Here is a 17,064-nt window from a genome sequence, read left to right as displayed (position 1 = left end):
CAATGGAGACCACCTACGAAGACATCAGACCTTTAGCAAACCGGTGACAGGTTCATTCTGAAATGTTTGTGTCTTCAGAGTCTCCTTAACTTTAAAGAGGTCATTTTTCTCCCTTGAGAGAAGAACCTTCCAGGAAGATTCATTTGCTCCTCTGAAACCGTAAGGCTAGAGCTTACAGGAAGGGAAAGGGGACTCTGGATGGAGGGCTGGACAGGAGAATTCACTCGCGAGCCCTGCGAGTGGTGACATTGCTGCTAGCAGACACGGGAGACGTTTCCATTGACTTTTTTTCAGGTGAACTACTTTGGTGACTGCTCCCCCACTCTCCTGCACGTTACTCATGTTCCTCTCCCTTTGTTGTTTGGAGAGGCCTCTTGACCTTGGGGTGGCTTGGGGCAGGTAAACTAATGGGTTAATGACCACAAAGCCCATTGAGCACCTTAGATAAAAGGACCTGGCTCAAGTATTAATTATCTTTATTTAAACATCTAGGGTGATAGCATGAACCCATCTGTTGTCGGCCCTGGAGGATATGAGGGCCCCCTTTGCCAACACACATCCAGATTACTCACACCTCATTTCTTTTGTCCTCTGTGCATTAACAGCATCAGAACAAACATCTGAGATACAGCTTTGATGAACCAAAACACATCGACTACAGGCAGTCCATTAAAAATGGACATGAAACAGTCAAGAGACCAAGTGCCTTCTGCCAGAAACAGCTCTCTCACAGGAACCCATCTGGGAGGGAGGGAGAGCGTTCGCCTGGCCTAACTCTTCCACTAAGAGTGAGGAAGCCAACACTATAACAGGAGGAACTGAATAGTGAGGAAGCAGAGGTCTAGACCGATGAAGGCAAGGACTCGAGGCACGGGATGCCAGAGAAGCAGCCAGGGCCTGTGAACTAAAAACGCCTGAAAAAGAAGCTGCGTCCACAGAGACTGGTCAACTGACTGGGGGAACTTCAGTTGTGTGAAGGGAACGCAATGCTGCTGGTCCAGAGGCCAATGTCTACCCTCTGGGGCGGCCGTTCTGTGCCCACTTCTGTGTCAGAACTAACATTTTGTAATGAATAGATAGACAGTTTTTGGAATCTGTTAATTTAGCAGACCACTAGTTCCCACCAACCCAAAGGCTCAGGTAGTATCTTGGCCTATAAGAAAGGCTTCCTCTGTTTGTCTGTACCTACGAATGTATTTTAAACGTGTCTTGATTTATGACGTTCTTTGCCCTATAAAGCTACAAAAAGCTCCAAGAAACTGCTTCCACGTGGGAACATGGAAGTTGGGGTAACCCAAATCTATCTTCTTGGGGCCTTGGCCACTCAAAATGGCTCCTGAATAAATTCCTTTCTTATTGCCTTTAAGATGAGAGCTGTGGTTTTTACGTGGGCAGGCGTTCAACTCTTAGGACATGTCCTTGCTGTGGGCCTAGGTTGAATTTTGTGACATGTTCCACCTTTAGGGACAGGTAGAAAGACTCAAGTCCTCCCCCCACTTCTGCCTGCTCAGAGGAGGTTTCTCTGTGTAGCTTTGGCTGTCCTGAAGCTTGCTCTGTAGACCAGGCTGGCCTGCAATTCAGAGATCCGTCTGCCTCTGCTTCCTGAGTGCTGAGATTAGAGGGGTGAACCACCACTACCCAGCCAAGACTCAGGTCTTTAGATAGGACTTGTGCATCATGACTAGAGGAAAGAAAAACGAACCAGTGTGAGAGTGAACCACATGTACCCCGTCCCACTGATCCTGTGAGCCTTGTGAGCCGAGAGACTGTGACAGGGACACACGGTCCAGGAAAGTGCTGTTTGTCCTTTGGTTTGTTGACATCCACAAGGGACAGCCTCTACCCGACAGGCCCCTGTGCTAGACACTTGATGCTTGTGGTCACCCTCTGGAAATTCCTAATGCCTTCCCTTTGGATTTGTGTTTGGTCAATGAGATTGGGTGGGGCCATGGAACATGGGTGTGTTTCTTTAAGTCATCACTCAAGCATGGTCCAGCTTCCAAGAGTCTCCTCCATAGCTGGGTTCCAGAGCACTTAGTCAATTCACTGCTGGTGCCCTGGGTTACCCAGCCTCCACAGTTCTGCAACTGAGCCTGAGTTGGGACACCTGTCTACATAGGTCAGGTAGGGTGACTTGGAAAGTGGTGAGCATGATGCTCCTGAAAAAGGATGTAACCTACTTTTATGCAGGACCCCACATTTTCATCTCACACCGGATCTCAGAAGTTATGTAGTTATTCCTAGGCATCTTATTCTGTTATTTTTCAAATGTATTATATTAGTCTTTATCAAACTATATCAGTGTATATACACATATACACGACACAGTTTAATTTTATATACTAAGTAGTTGTGAAGTATCATGGTGACTAGTCTGGACTATTAAACTGCTAAAATCAACTGAGTCTCACTCATTTATGTATGTTGGAGTATTTAAAAATTTATTTATTTCTATTTTATTTCGACAGTAGGGTCTCACTTATAACCCAGACTGATCTTTCACTCCGGATCTTCCTGCCTCAGTCTCCAAAATACTGGGATTACAAGTATAGGCCACAAAACATGGCTGCCATGCTCTGTTTTGAAAAGCTGGGGGCTGGAGAGTGGCTTAGCCTTTGACATCACCGGCTGCTCTTCCAGAGGATCCAGGTTCAATTCCCAGCACCTACGTGGCAGCTCACAGCCATGTGTATCTCCAGTTCCAGGGGATCTCGTGCCTGCTCCTGGTCTCCAGGACCTGCACACAAGTGGTTCATTGACATACACCCAGGCAAACACTTCTACAGTTAAAATAAAAATAAATAAAATCTCAGAAACATTTCAAAAGAATACCTGCTGCCGTCCTGAAGACCCGAGTTTAGTTCTCAGCATCCATGTCAGGTGGCTTGCGACTTCCCATGACTCTAGCATTTTCTCGTCTTGGAGGCATGAACATACATATGGCACACACTTTTACAGATACATATTTAAAAAGTCGTACAAAAGGAAAAGAAATGTTCTAATGTCTTCTCTCTAGTTTATGATTAGTACAACATACCCTTTTTAATAGAGTTGTTTTTTACAAAAAAATAATTACCTTAGCGTGTGTGTGTGTGTGTATGTGTGTGTGTGTGTGTGTGTGTGTGTGTGTGTGCCTTGGAAGCCAGGAATGGGCAGTGGGTTCCCTGGAGGTGGAGTTGCAGGTGGTTGTGAGCTGCCTGAGTCGGGTGCTGGGCACCAAACCCCAGTTCTCTGCAAGAGCAGCTAGCTATTGCTTTGTTATCAGAAGAAAGCAGATAAGGTAAAATAGGCTGGTCTGTTCAACTGCTACATCTAGAAGGAGTAATCTGACACAACTGAGTAAAATGTTGACCCATAAAAATTTAATTTTACTTAAGCGACATTCTAGAAGGGAAAATGTAGATACAGGACTTAATAGTGGAGAATATTTAAATATAATCTTATGAACTGTGCAAGGCTTAGCAAAAATGACGATAGAATGATTCATAATAAAATTCATATAAAGGAAAGCTTAAAACCCTCAAAAAATACACGCACTGTGGCAGGCGCGTGATATCCTATCTCTTGAATATCCCATTTGTTTCCAAAGAAAACATACCCAGATTTATTACTAATTTCTGTGCCATTGACTTCTATCAATGCAAACGTCTTGTAATCATCCGCCAGGCTGTGTATGGGGTTACACAGCTGGTGGGTCTCTTCTTCTTCTTCTTCTTCTTCTTCTTCTTCTTCTTCTTCTTCTTCTTCTTCTTCTTCTTCTTCTTCTTCTTCTTCCGTATGTATGACATTGTGTGCAGAGCTTTTGATAACAAGATGATAAATCAGCTGATAAACTAGGCAGTGTACAGCAGTCAGCCATCAAGTCCATATTGTCTTCACTCAGACTGGGGCAATGCTCTCTATACACACTCTATACACAGTGTGGAGCTCAAGGTTAAACGGAACAAGTAAGGAGGTTGCAGTTTTGCCTGGACTTTTTGTTAGATCAGACACAAACGACAAGAACAATCATTACAATTTATTGCTTTGCTTAAATGTGTTTTGTTCACATCTCAAGTGGCTATCATCTCCTAGTTAAAAAAAGTTCATTATAGACTTTACATTTAAAATGAAAAAAAAAAAACTATCAAGGAAGTGCAAAAATTAACAAGAAATAAGATTAGGATATATGGCAGAGTTTTAAAAATGACTAATACAGCTAATTTGTAATTACACTTTGATACTAAGACAGATTTTATTGATTTATTGAAATCAGATAAGGTGGCAATACATAACACTTGCAGAAACCTTTGTTTGGACATTGGAGCTGGCCATATCCTCTTACCATACAGTTAAATTTCTGCTTTTCACAAGAAAACAAAAAACAAAACAAAACGAAACAAAACAACAACAACAGTAAAACTCCTATCGATACCCACAGTACACAAACTCGGAATTAAGAGTGAATGCTTTGCCCTAATTACCTGACACATCTCCTGCCAAGAGGTGGGGTCTAGTTCCACTCTCAAATCTAGGTTGGCCTTAGGAATTCACCATATGAAGTAAACTACTGTGTGTGTGTGTGAGTGTGTGTGTGTGTGTGTGTGTGTGTGTGTGTGTGGTGGGGGTGGGGAGTGGGGGGGTGTTGATGGGGTTATATGCATAAGTCCCCAGGAAGGCCAAAGTCTTACAGCACTTGCTAGGCATCTTGGATTACTTGGTCACCAGTTGCTCTCCCCGGGGACGTGGCTGCCACACAAGAGGCCACATTTAGGTTCTCCAGTCAACAGTGCCAGCTGAGCCCAGCCTGCCAGCTGCCGTCACCAAAGCAAGCCTCCTGGGAGATGGTCCTCTTGTTCCTACTGTCCAGTTGAATCTCTGAGCTGAACTCATGGCCATGCCAACGGGAGGGAACTCTTCGGTTTGTTGTTGTGTTAGCTTTCATTTCTACAGAGCTCTAAAATAGCTTTGTCAAAGCCAAAGGCTTTTTATCCCAGCGGAAACAGACGGACCTACAGGCACCAGCAGTCCCCTGAAAGGGCGGATTCTCTGAAGTGTTAAAAATGTCCTCATAAATGGGATAATTATACCTTCTGTGTGTTCTCTAACTGTTGCGACACATACAAGGGGAGAGAGAGCCGATGTGAGTGAAACAATTAGACATATTATTGTAACTTATTTTCTTTCAGGATTATAATGGTTGTGTTTTTTTTTCCAGAAGAAATAAAATTTTCTTTTCAAAATTCACAAGTGAATAGTTGAATTAAACTTGGTGAATAGGAAGTGGCTTTGCTGAATTCTTACATCAAAGTATGACCGAAAGACTCGTATGTTGTTTAGATTAATATAATAAAATTTCCAGCATTGCAATCATTACTAGCAAGTCCCTGTTGCTAATAGCCACAGCCATCTACCAGTGTGAAGTTTTAGATTTTCAACCTTGGTTGGACTTTTAAAGGCCAAGCAATGTCACAGAAGAGCATCAGGCCTTGTCTTCAGGTATCTCACCGAAATAAATTCATAATCAGGGCAGAGTATCTGTCCCCTGTAAAGATCATGGCTAAACTTTCATTTTATGTTAGAGCTGTGAATCACTTAAGCATAGGAAATGCACTGTTTGGCAGATTTATCATTGCTTGATAAATTTGATAACCCTCAAAGGGGAAATCTTCACTATCAACTTGAGTGGATTTGGAATTACCCAGGAGACGCACCTCTGGGCATGCCTTTGAGGGCATTCCTAGAGAGGTCCAACCAAGCAGTGAAGATCCACCTGGAATGTGGGTGGCACCATCCCATAGGCTGAGGTCCTGGACTGAGTGAGAAAGGAGAGAGCAAGGGGAGCATCAGCATCCATCTCTCTCTGCTTCCTGACTGTAGCTGCAATGTGAGCAGTTGCTTCTCACTCCTGCCTCCATGCTGTCTCACCGTGGTGGACTCTGCCTCAGTCCGTGAGCGTACATAAACCCTTCCTTCCTTCCTTAAGTTGCTTCTGCAGGTTTTTGTCAGAGCAATGAGAAAAGTAACCAGTACAATCACAGAGGGTACGTATACTGAACAGAGATGGCGAAGGTGTCACTCACAGGTGATGCACACATAATCTGTTGTTGACTAACACATTGCTCTGTGGTACATGACTATTACTGGATTTTTTTATTTGAATAAAATACATGGATATTTAAAAATAATATGTGATATTGTCTTTAATGCTTTAATTTTGTCATTGGTACCAGTGGTAAATTTCATATTATAAAAATCTGTTTGACATGCGAGTGAGATAGTTCAGTAGGTAACATTCATTTTGTTCCCTCACTTCTCTCTCTCTCTCTCTCTCTCATCTCATACATGCACATAATAATAATAATAATAATAATAATAGTGATAAAAATTAACTTAATGTTGAGGTTTTTGTCAATTTGTACTTGGTCGAAATAGGAATATTTATTTCTTTTATCTTTCTTTTTTTTAAAAGACAAGATCTCACTATGCACTCCAGCTGACCTGGAAGTTGCTATGTAGATCAGGCTGGTCTCACAGAGATTCTCCTTCCTCTGCTTCCCAAGTGCTGGGATTAAAGCACACCAACATGCGTGGCCGGATGCTGTGGTTTTTGACTGAGTGAGTTTATTAGGCATATAGCAAACAATAGATGGTGAGTAGCAGACAGAAGCAACAAATAGCAGACACGTCATCAAGTTGGGCACGAGAGATGACTGGAGTAGCTTTGATTGGGAGCAAACAAAAGGCAACATCATTACAAGCAGAAATTTGGCTACTGAAGTAGTGAGATGGAATTCTCAAGAGTTCTGGAAGGAGAAGGGTGTTCCTTTGGGGAGACTGTTGTTAAGGACACGAGTACAAATAGGGAGCAGCAGCAGAGAACATCACCAAGCCTGGCACTTACTACTCAGTGGATATGCCTGGGGAAGCCCTGCTAGCATCTGGCTATGAGACAGTCAGGCTAGGGACCTTCTTTCTCCCACTGTAGGCATTTTTTTTTTTTTTGTAATACAGGACAAGCAATAGTAACCACAGTGGTTTGCCCTGTATTGTTTTCAAGGACACAATGCTCTTACTATTGAGAGGTTTTGATGTTTTTTAGCTCCCTGTTACAATGCCAGGGGTACTACTTGATCCAGGGCAAGGATTTTGAAGGACACTTGCCATAAATATATTTGAGTCTGAAGGGGGTGGTGGAGATCCCAGTTCCAGGGTCACCTTCTCGGTGACTCAAAAACCACATAATAATTCATCAATACCATGTACACGACTCTTGCTGGAGATTGAAGAAAGAGTATGGAATCCTGACACCCCCAAGCCTGCTTTGCTAGAAGTCTTCTGTGCCTCAGGGGCTAGGAAAGCCACATTTACAGTTGCTGAAATTGAAAAAGAAATCTTAAGAGTGAAGGCAAGCATGGTGGCTTGCACCTATAATCCCAGCTACTTGAGAGGCTGAGAGTTCAAATCCAGCCTGGGCAACATAGTGGGACCCTGCTCAAAATAAACAAACAAAACCCTTTGGGGCAGGCAAGGTGGCTTAGCAGGCAAAGATGCTCACTGCCAAGACTGATGCCTTTAGTTCAATCCCTGGGATGCACATGGTGGATGGAGAAAACCAACTCCCACAAGCTGTACACATGTGAGCCATGACACACTCTCTCTCTCTCTCTCTCTCTCTCTCTCTCTCTCTCTCTCTCTCTCTCTCTCTCTCTCTCTCTCTCTCTCTCTCTCTCTCTCTCTCTCTCTCTCTCTCTGTCCCCCCTCTCTCTCCCTCTCCCGCTCCATAAATAAAATAACGTTAAATTAAAAAAAAATCCCTAACCTCTTGCTGTCTTTTTTTTTTCCTTTCATACACAATGTTTAGTCCACCAGGAAATCCAGATGGGCCAGTCTTCAAACTCTAAACATACTTTGGTAACTTTCATGGCTTCAAGTGACAAACACCTCCTGTTTTTGTTTTGCTGCAATGGACCCCAGCTGGTCACTGCTCCTGTGGCCCCAGTTCCAAGCTTGTACCTGTTGTCCTGTATCCTGATTCAGCCGCAAAGGGGCTCCCAAGTTGATTTTAATCATTTCATCCTGTGCTTGGATCCTGGAGAGGGCCTGTTTTCCACAGACGAGCACTCAAAGGCTTTACAGCAGCCCCAGTCCTAACACGCCCTCCCCTTGGTCCTGCCATGGCCTCCTCTCCTCCGAGTTTCCCCACAGCTCCCTGTGGAACCCCTCCGGCCTCCCAGCCACCCAATGGCCATGAAGGTTCATCTAACTCAAGGGCCTTAGCACTGGCTGTTTCCTCAGCGTAGAGTTTGCTTTCACCTGCCCAGCTGCGCAGTTGATTCGCTACCATCCAGCATTGTTTTCTGCAAGGTCTCACTCGCTCTCGTTGGTGAAACTTAAATACCATCCTCTTCACAAAGTCTCTGAAGCCGCTCATTCTCTTCTGCTCTGTCTTTAAATTTTGCCACAGCACTTATGACTTCCTAAAACACAGTGTAATGCACTACATACATGTTTCCTCCGCACCTGCTGCGAAAGGGCTTGTTTTGTTGATACATCTAATTGCCTAGAGCTGTGTTTGGTGCACTGGAGGGACTGAATAAGAGTCTGTGAGATGAATAAAGGATGAGGAAAAATTAAGACTATTTTTAGGCCAAACTGAAAAACAAAACAAAACAGAAAACACCTAACCAACCAACCAACCAAACAAACAAACAAAAACCAATGAAAGGCAGGGTGTAGACTAATGCATGGCGAATAGAGGGTAGCACATTCCAAGGACTGACCACCTCCACATGGTCTCATGAGTTCTCACCCCTGGCCAGTCACACCATGGGTCCACACCATGAGGTTGTGATCCAGGAGAGGGTCCCATCTGTTCCTCATCACCCCCATGGATGGTTGGTGCTGAAGAGGGTCTTCACTGTTCCCCCATTCATACTGGCTGGATGCTACTGCAACTTGGGGACTTTCCTAGTTGAGAGGGGGCCTTGCTTCCCGGAGGAATGCTGATTTCAGATAAATGCAGCTTGGGACATGGGTGCCCTCTGAGAACATCCAGCTGATCTTCTCTTCCTAGGCTCACTTCCAGCACTTTGGGATGAGCAGTCAGGTGAATGTTGGCTTCATGGGACCCTGCCTCAAAGACACAGATTAGAATGCCCAAGGCCGTATGGATGGTACATGACAGAGCCACAATTAGCCCTCTGGCAGTTTGACTCGATCCACACTCTCAGTCCCTTGGCAACATAGCTCTGTATATTCAAGAACAGAGAGTGAGGCAGGGCGTGTGCCTACAGGTGAGTGCAAAGGGAGGTGGCTTGCCCTCCTGTATAATTTACTCTGTGGCTCCATGGCCATTTTATAATCCCTGTGTCCTGAGGGGATGTGCCTTGGATGTAGATGAACAACTCTGTGAGCCGGAACATCTAGCAGCAGCACCGATTCCCAGCTGTGACCTGATTGCCTTGTCTTTTCTCCCTCCGTAGACAGCAGCTTAGCGACAAGTGCTGCAATTACTTCTATGCCCTGTTTCTGAACAGATGACCCTGTCCTGTCCAGTCTGGCCTCCAGCTTTCTATATAGCTGAGGATGAGCTAGAATTCCTGATCCTCCTGCCTCCACCTCCCCTGGTGCTGCACATGTCATCACACTGGGCTAGCCCAGGGCGTCTTAATAAACCTCCCAGTTCATCTGTAAATAGAATAGAGAAAATAATGTCAGTGACTCCCTAACTGGGTAAAATCAGGTCATTCTTGTAATGAGCAAGGACCTAGGACACAGCAAATGCTCCATAAGTTTTAGCCCAAGAGCTCATTTTTGTTTTGCTTTAGAATAATCTTTTAGCTTTATTGATTTTATGTGTATGGATGTTTTGACTGCATGTATATATTTGCACTATCTATGTGCTTGTTACCCTTAAGCATCAGAAGAGAATGTCAGAGCCTCTAGAACTAGTTACAGTGTGGACCATGGATCATCACGTGGGTCCTGGGAACCAAACCCGGGTCCTTTGCAAGAGCCACAAATGCTCTTAACTGTTGAGCTGTCTTTCCAGGCCCTTGCTTTGTTTTTGAAACATGGTCTTGATATATAGCTCAGGTTGTCCTGGCAGCCTCCTGAGTGTTGGGATTACCTGGCAGTAGTTCTTTAAAAAGTCCCATTAGTCTATATTAATAAAATTATGTACCATGCACAAGTGTGTGTGTGTGTGTGTGTGTGTGTGTGTGTGTGTGTGTGTGTGATAGGGAGGGTCTCAGCCTGTGCTCAAACTCACTGTGTAGCTAAAGATGACCCTGAACCTGTCTTTACCTGCTGGGATTACAGGTGTGTACCACTATAGTCAGCTCACGTAACGATGGAGATGAAACCCAGACCTCCATGAATACTAGGCAAGTGACTTTCCAATCAAGCTATACACCTAAGCCCTGTTGTGAATACATATTTATGAAGTAGATGTGAGGCAGGGGTCTAAAATCATAAGAGGAAGTAGTTATTACTGGAGGTGTCAGGGGCAACGTTGAAGATGCTGAAGCTGGACCTTGGCCAGAGTACAGAGTGATGGTAGATGCTAGGCTAGCACTGAGTACAGATGAGGCCCTGGGAGAGCATGTAAGGGGAAGCTCTGGTCACCCCAGCACTCTTGGGGATCCAGGAGAAAGGAAGAGACATCACAGGAGAAGAGACTGGGGCCCCCGCCAACTCAATTTATCTTTGTATATATGGATGATTTGATTGCATAGCTCTGTACTGCTTGCATGCCTGGCACCCAAGGAGGCCAGAAGAGGGTGTCAGGTCCCACGGGATTGGAGTTACAGACAGCTGTGAGCTGCTATGTGGGTGCTGAGAGTTGAACTCAGGTCCTCTGGAAGAACAGCTGGTGCTCTTAACTGCTGAGCCACCTCTCCTTACTTACAAAAAAAATATCTATTTTCTTTGTATTTATTTGTGTGTGATTCTGTATATGTATATGTGCCTGCAGATCTCTGTACCACTTACATGCCTGGCACCTAAGGAGGCCAGAAGAGGATGTTGGATCCCATGGAGATGGAGTTACAGGAGGTTGTGGGTGCTAGGATCTGAACTCCAGTCCTCTACACTGAGCCAGCTCTCTAGCTCCATGCTCTTTTTTTTGGGTGAAGGTGTAGATAATTCATTGCAGAGACAAAGCAGTCCTACATTTGGATTTTGCTATAGCTTTTCAGTCGACAATTCTTGCCCCACTCACAGGCCACTGTGTAATTTTTATCTTACTAGCTTGATTCCTGATTCTGCATTTGTGGCTATTGTTTGGGTCTCTTCCCCCAGATTCTTACAGAATGATGTTGCTATAGGAACAAAAACAGGAAAAGCCTAGTGCCAGCTCAGGACATAAATTCAAAGGCAAAAATCTATGGCATACCACCAGATGCAAACCCATCAATGCGGCATGCCTTGAAACTGTAATTACTGTGCTCAAGATCAAAGAACATTACTCAAGAGTGGAGAAGCCGAGTGTAAATTAAGGAGATCTTCCTTAAACAAGCGATGAGTAACTTCCTGGGCTTACTACTGAGGGTTCCCTTAGATTTGTGTATACAATCACTCCATGACCCCAGGACATTCTCATGTAAGCTTAATTGTGCCACAGTATGTGTAGAACAAATTTTACTGGACAGAGCTTGCAAAAATGCAAGGAATATTAAGGCCACAGCAAGGTGGTGGCTTCTGGGAGTCAGCAGAGCATGTTTATGATCGCAGCTCAGGGGAGGCTGCAGCCTTGAGCTGTGAGCCTGAGCCCTCAGCCACTGGTTCTCCTCTTCAGTGTTGCCCAGCACAGATTTTCACCCATGTAAAATCGTCTTCACGATATGCTCTACTCCAGCACCCCAGGGGGAGAGGTGAGAAGAGGCCAAAAGCTTTAAAAAAAAAAAAAAACAAAAACAAACCACTGCTGTTTTGGTAATGATAATGCATCCCCACTGATGCAAATAAGTGGGGACCAGTAATGATTAGTCTGCTCATTTGTAAGGTCTGGTGTCCTGTGGTCTACCTTCTCTCTTTCATTCTTCCCTTAGCCTTTCCTTCCTTCCTTCCTTTCCTTTCCTTTCCTTTCTTCCTTCCTTGTAGTAGATGTAAATATGTTTTTGTTTTGATCCCAAGTGTGGGATGAGGAACAGACTTGTGAGAGAACAGGTGATGTTTATCCACTAGAAGAGGAACCACCTCTTGTGGGGGCTTGGTCTTTGCCAGCCAAAAAACATCTTAGTATAGACTCTGAGAGCATGTGTATATATATATATATATATGTGTGTGTGTGTGTGTGTGTGTGTGTGTGTGTGTGTGTGTGTGTATACACATACAAAATAATAGGCTAGGACTTTTGGTCTTGGTATTGTTTCCTATTGTTTGGCTGTTGATAGCTTTACTTTGGAGACGCTACAGAGAGCGCTTTGAGGTTTTGGGTTCCAGCAGCTGCTCCAGGTTCTGGCTCCTGTGGTTGCAGTCACCTTTGCTAAATTGCTGGTGCTGTTTAAAGGATCTCCTGGAATCTGAGTCTAAGAAGGTCTATTTCTCTTGCCCTGACCAGCGGGAGTTCAACGAAAGCTCAGGAGGAGAATCATCTGAATGAGGGATAAAACACAAGACACAAAGAAGGAGAGCAAGTCTGAATATTGATCAAGCTCTCAAACTTTTATTTTTCAGGCAGCAGTTTTTATAAGGCAGGAGACAGGGAAGCATATTGCTATGGCAACCCAGCTGCAGGCTATCTCAAAACACAGAGAATTCCAGGCAGGGTCATAACGTTCTGCCACTCAAAATATCTTGCTCTATCTTTGTCTGGTCTAACTGCTAAACCATAACAGGGTCAGCTAGTTTCTGGTAAAAGGCAAGCTCTGGGAGAAACAGAAACTTAAACCTGCCGACTTAGACAAGATGGCTGAACATTGGCCATATGGCCTACTGTCCCCAACATCCTCCTGTTCCCATTAACCTCTCTCCTATCTAGGATAGGTGGGTTGGAAGGGAGGTAGAAGCATTAAAGAACTCTAAATAAAGCAGGTTTGAAAAAGTTCGAAGTCTACACTTCCTTCCTTCTGTTTTGTTTTGTTTTTCAAGACAGGGTTTCTCTGTGTAGCCTTGACTGTCCTGGACTCACTTTGTAGACCAGGCTGGCCTCAAACTCACAGCAATCCACCTGCCTCTGCCTCCCAAGTGCTGGGATTAAAGGTGTGCGCCACCACCGCTTCCTTTCTTCCTTCTTTCTTTTTCTTTTCTTTTTTTTTATTTTGGAGACTATCTCACTTTTTGTTCTGGTTAGAACTTAATGTGCAGTCCAGGTAGGACTTGAACTTGTGGCAATCCTTCTGCCTCAGCCTTCCAAGAGTGTGTGCCACCATGCCTGACCTGGGTTTTGTTTTTGTTGTTTGTTTGTTTTTCCCTGCTTAAGATGGGGTCTCATGTATCACAGGCTAGACTCAAACACTATGTAGCCAAGTCTGTCTTTTAAATTCACATTCCTCTTGTCTCCAGAGGACAAGGACTATGGGTGTACACCATCGTGCCAGTTACTTTGCACTGTTAAATACAGAATTGGGGTAAACTTGTTTCCTTAGCTCTTACCTCTTGTGTTTTGTTTGTTGTCACCATCATCTAGTCACCCTGGGTCTTCAGTGTGGGCGGGGAGGGCGGCTGAAGCCCTTCTTCTCGCATCCACTGTGGCTTTCACAGGAGAGGAAGGAGAGATGGAGAACAGCAGGCAGCGCGGGTTCATCAGAGAAAGCCTGCAGATCTCCTGTGAGCTGGCCTCGCCCATCCCAGCCACTCTCCTTTCTCCTCTAACACTTGCCCTAGGCATACTTCCCCATCTACCCGCCCATCCTGCAATCACTGCGGATTGTCCTCCCAAAGCCATCTTGAACACCTTTGTCCTGTGCCTCTGGCTTTCCCAGCTACAGAGGCACACACACACTTCCCAAATTGCACACAATTCCCAAATTGCACACACGTCCCAAGTTGCACACATTTCCCAAATTGCAAACACTTCCTAAGTTGGACACACATCTTGTGGCCTTGTCCATTAGTGGAACTCTGCTGGGGGAACTCTGGAAAATGTTTTGTTCTCTCACACAATGGGACTAAGGACGTGGCAGGTGCAGCTAGCTTCCTCTCCTTGGTCCTTTCCTGCCTTGAGCAGGGATGTGACAGCAGGAGCTGCCCCAGCCATCTTGCAGCCTTGAGACAAAAAGCAAGCATTTGACATTCAACCTGCTTGTATATGTCTTGCTATGTGAGAAAAGGAAACCTTGCTAGTTTCTTCTAATACTTACTGTATTCGTAAATGATATATCTGAGGGAGTGGGGAGCATTCAGAGACAGGGGAATTCCAGACCCCTTTGAAAAGGTACCAGGCTCAAGGTACCATCAATGGGATGATGAGAGCCAGCCATCTAAAAAGGTGACAAGGGATTTGTTGTTATTGTTGGCTACACTGTAGTGAGGAAGAGATTAGAAAGGAGGGGAGCTGGGGAAGTAGAGATCAAATCACATAGGGCTTTGCAGGTCAAAAATGGACTTTTAGTTGTCACAGTGCAAGGGGTTAACAATGAATGAAGCCGGTCTTCCTGACTCAGCCACATGCCCCTTCTTGTTGTATGTTCTGCACTGTGGACAGGAGTTTCCTTCTAAAATACGATGGGGTCACATTCCTAATCAATGCTACACAAGTACTTTGAATTTTTCTTGGGAAGAAAAAAAAAATCCAAACTGTGGCTGGAGAGATGGCTTAGTGGTTAAGAGTGCTTGCTGCAAATCAAAACAACTCTGAGATTCCATCTTACACCCATCAGAATGGCTAAGATAAAAAATTCAAGTGACACCACATGCTGGCAAGGATGTGGTGAGAGGAACACTCCTTCATTGCTGGTGGGAACGCAATCTAGCACAGCCACTTTGGAAATCTATCTGGAACTATCTCAGAAAACTGGGAACAAGGCTTCCTCAACACCCAGCTATTCCACTCCATGGAATATACCCAGAAGATGCTCCAGCACACAAGGACATATGCTCAACTACGTTCATAGTGGCCTTATTCATAATAGCCAGAACATGGAAACAGCCTAAGTGTCCCTCAGTAGAAGAATAGATAAAGAAACTGTGGTACATTAACACTATGGAATACTACTCAGCTATTAAAAACAAGAAATTCCCAAAATTTGGGGACAAATGGATGGAACTAGAAATGATCATAGTGAGTGAGTTAACCCAGACTCAGAAAGAATCAAATGGTACATACTGACTTATATCTGGACACTAGTCCAAGGGGCATGTCCCATGAAAGTCTTTACTTACCAGGAAAGTGGGACAGAGGGGAGGACATCCTACTGGGACACTAGGTGAGAGAAGCATGGGAGAATGGGGAAATAGAAGGACCCAGAGGGTCCTAAAAACCTACAAGAAGAACATTATGATGAGTGGATCTGGGCCCAGGGGTCCTGCTCAAACTATGGCACCAGCCAAGGACAATTTGTGCAGTAAACTTCGAACCTCTACCAGATCTACCCAGGACATTCTCCACTATTGAGTGGAGAGTGGGGACTGACTTTCACACGAACTCTGGTGCCCCATATTTGACCATGTCCCCTGGATGGGGAGGCCTGGTGGCACTCAGAGGAAGGATAGCAGGCTACCAAGAAGAGACTTGATACCCTATGAGCATATACAGGGGGAGGAGGTCCCCCTCAGTCAGTCATAGGGGAGGGGAGTAGGGGGAAAGCGGGAGGGAGGGAGGAATGGGAGGATACAAGGGATGGGATAATAATTGAGATGTAATATGAATAAAGTAAATATATATATACTTGCTGCTTAGTCACGTGGATTTGAGCGTGGATCCCAAAAAGCACATAAGAAACCAGGCATCCCTAACACACACACACCAAACAAACCAACAAATAAATCCAAACTACTTGACATGACCTAAGGGCCTATGCTACACTTCTCTTAGTCTTGGGTTCAGTGTGGACACCTACACCTGGGGGGTAGTCTCACCTCCTCATCTGTGTGAACATCCTGATGCTACCCCCAATACAGAGTAGGCATGTGAAGTGAGCGTCACAGTCTGTGCACAGTGCATCCGGGGCAACCAAGGCCAATCTTTAGGAAAACAGCCGCGGCTGCAACCCAGAAGCAAGCCTGGAAGGCCTCCAGCAAATGCATCACCAGCTACGGTTTCTTCTTACTTCTCACCTGTTTCCCCCTTCCTAGCTCTTCCCACTACTAAGTGTTGCAGAGGAAGCCCTTGCTGTCCCCATAAACGCAAACATGAACAGGTGGCCTCTGAGTTTCTTCTGGGGGATTCTTTACAGTTGTCTAAATTGGGGCTGTAGATGAAGCTTGGGTCTGGTGCCCCTCATGACCCCTAAGCTCCTTTCCCCACTTCCGGCTCACAGACTCCCCTCCCCCCTTTTCTTCTCTGCAGGCTAAACTACGCATCATTTCATTCATTCCTGTCCTGTTTAGTTAAGGAAACTGGACTCGAGCCCTTTCTGATCTCACCTCATCTTCCTGGCGAAATTTCCTGCCCCCCTACTCCCCCCCAGGTTGGTTGTGTGTGTGGGAGTGTGATTTTTGTTCTCCATCTGCATGTGTAACTTCTGCAAAACCCCGGTGGACCACAGCTGCAAACCCGATCCTCAGCTATTGTTCCCAAATGGGCTGCTGCCGCCCGCGGGGAAGCCCCGGTAAGCATCAGCTCAGAGACAGCCAGGCGTCCAGAAGGCAGCCTCTTTCCCTGGGACCCTTGGAGAAAGCTCTGCAAACTTCAGATCTCTAAATACAGCCACTGCCACCAACAGCTCTCTGTGAAGACTGGCCGTCTTGGGATGGCCTGGAGGGATGGCTCATTGGTTAAGGGTGCTTGCTGTTCTTCCAGGGGACCAGAGTTCAGTTCCCAGCAACCTGAGTCTGGTGCCTCCCAATCTCTTGTAACTCTAGCTCCATGGGATTGGATGCCTTCATATAAGCTATGAGGGCACCTGCAAAAACACACACACACACACACACACACACACACACACACACACACACAAATATTTCTTAAAGGACTATAGA

The sequence above is a fragment of the Acomys minous genome (genome assembly GCF_964271855.1).
Source record: "Acomys minous genome assembly, chromosome: 17".
NCBI lineage: Eukaryota > Metazoa > Chordata > Mammalia > Rodentia > Muridae > Acomys > Acomys minous.
Note: the sequence above shows the minus strand (reverse complement) of the source record.